Source organism: Engraulis encrasicolus, unplaced genomic scaffold (assembly GCF_034702125.1).
Source record: "Engraulis encrasicolus isolate BLACKSEA-1 unplaced genomic scaffold, IST_EnEncr_1.0 scaffold_1448_np1212, whole genome shotgun sequence".
Lineage (NCBI taxonomy): Eukaryota > Metazoa > Chordata > Actinopteri > Clupeiformes > Engraulidae > Engraulis > Engraulis encrasicolus.
The window spans coordinates 1-2,500 of record NW_026944953.1 but is presented as its reverse complement, the minus strand read 5'-3'; the positions used below and the strand labels follow the sequence as shown (position 1 = coordinate 2,500).

At 46.7% G+C, this 2,500-nt stretch overlaps 1 pseudogene; it reads right to left on the bottom strand.

Annotated features, from left to right (window-relative positions):
• LOC134442298 (meiosis-specific nuclear structural protein 1-like) overlaps positions 1-1,792 on the bottom strand; it is a 6,707-nt pseudogene extending 4,915 nt beyond the window's left edge.
• Between the last annotated feature and the right edge of the window lie 708 nt (positions 1,793-2,500).

Sequence of the window (2,500 nt, the reverse complement as noted above, 5' to 3'; positions counted from 1 at the left end):
TTTTGAAAACTACTGGCTACTTTTTTGCTTCTCGATGTGCGGTGCCAAGCACACGCTTACCATTGATTTAAAAAACGTCCCCGATTCTTCCTATGCGCACGTGTTCTACAAGCTGACAGGACGCAGCAGACACGACAGTCACAGACATACGTCTATGGTTTACAAAAGTAACACACTTTCCCAAGCTTGTCGCGCAGCTTTCCACTCGAATCAAGGCAAATCACCCACCCATCAGTCCTGAGTGCGCAGTGCGCAAATAGGCTAACTGAACTCAAACGAAACGCATAGTCCGAGAAGATGGGCACAGACGTTGAGGCCACTCAAAAAACAAGCGCACACACACAACTGTTGCTGCTGCACACTATTCCAGTTAGCAGAAATAGCGTCACACAGTAACCAGCCTTGAAAGTGAAACAAACGTCGAAACGGCATTTATCGACCATGAGTCCACCCATCAGAACACTGCTTCCCAGAACAAGACGTGGCATAAATTGGCTCTGCCAGGGATAGCCTATCCGTGATCCAAATGCAACCCATTTTTAACTTATTTCTTGAATATATCGGCAACAACAAAGTTAATCTGCTATGAGTACAGATGAGACTGTGAATTATCCGTTGTCAAAAAGACAACTAGCTCTACACGCAGCCAGTCAAACGCGCTAAACTTTGAGGATGAAATGCATGGTAGGCTATCCTAGTTAGCTGCCATAGTCGTCCCATTGGGGCTATGAATAATGCTAGTAAGAGTCACAATGCTTAAAAGGCAAAACCTTCATGAAAAGGACATCATACGCAGTCGAAGTAAACTTTTCATTTTTTTCTAAATATCTGCCACGGCAGGTGCAATGATATGGAAACGTCACTGCACTTTATACATTGTATTACAATTATTTTCTTTTCTGCCATCAGCAACAATTTTGGCTATTTATTTTTTTTAATCTCTCGCGTTGCGCTGCCACAGAATTGTTGACCGCTCGTGTACTTTTTTTTGGAACACGGAAGAACAGGGGATGACCCAAAACTAGGCTACTGATGAGTGAATGTTGTATCACACCGCCAATGGTGGAGTGTATAGCCTAACTACATCCGTAGGCCTACACCAAACACACCTCTCGTCCCCTTCTCATGACCAGGAGTGCTCTCGATTTGAGTTCAGTTGGAAAGTAAAAATTGTAAATTAATTGACATACATTATACGGACGGAAATCCGTCCAAACGAAAACCCAGTTGACGGAATTCCGTCGTAGCGACGGAAAACTTTAATCCCTGGTGTTATCTGCACTACCTTCTTGTGCATGTCTTGTTTGGCCTGTTCTATGCTCCTCTGTTCCTCTCTCCTCTGCTGTGTGTGTGTGTGTGTGTGTGTGTGTGTGTGTGTGTGTGTGTGTGTGTGTGTGTGTGTGTGTGTGTGTGTGTGTGTGTGTGTGTGCTACCTTCTTGTGCATGTCTTGTTTGGCCTGCTCCAGGTTCTTCTCTCCTCTCTCCTCTGCTGTGTGTGTGTGTGTGTGTGTGTGTGTGTGTGTGTGTGTGTGTGTGTGTGTGTGTGTGTGTGTGTGTGTGTGTGTGTGTGTGTGCTACCTTCTTGTGCATGTCTTGTTTGGCCTGCTCCAGGTTCTTCTGCTCCTCTCTCCTCTGCTGCTGCTTGTGCTGCTGCTGTGCTGCGTACTCCAGGATCCTCCTATTCTCCTCCTCCATCTTCTCTCGCTCCAGACGACGCCACGCCTCCTGGCCCGCCTTAAACTCCTCGATGTAGCTGCGCAGCGCACACACCTTGGCCAGACGCATCTCACGCTCCCTATTAGACACACACACACGCACAAACACACGCACACACACACACGGTTAACATCCTCCATGTAAAGACGCAGTAAACACATCCATTCATGCACGGTCACTAATGTACATGATGAGGTATTTGTGCTACCTTTAGAGAGTCAATTGGCTACTTCCAGCCATCTACCAAGATTTTTCTCAATTCACCCCGCTGTCAAAGAAGGCTGTGAGACGCATCTTTGAAATGTTTTCTCCCGCCGAAGCTCAAACCCCCAGCACATGCCTCCCATAGCAAACAACCTCTTCCTTCTGCCAACTCTCTCCTCTCGTCAGGATGATCCAACGTTCTAAACGGACCCGACGTCCACAGAATAAGCAAAGGCGCGGGAGGAAAAAAGAGCAGCGAAGTTGTGGTTCATTACCTCCCACCAGATCTATCTCACTGAATGTAGCAACCAGCTCGTTGTCGCGGCATGAAGAGTGTGCAACGTTTTTTTTTAGAGACTACTGCCACTGTACAAAATGCCTTTCGTCACAACGTGAACACAGGAAAACTACGCACTAGTTGCATTCCCTTACATTACTGTGGCAACTCCTTCTTCAATGGTGTTGCAGCGAAAAGAGATTTGGCTGCAGCACCACAGAGCTACTCATGAGGGCCCAGGCTATGTAATGGACTTAAAACTATGTAAATTGGAACTTAGGATGAGTGAGAACTGTCCTGGCG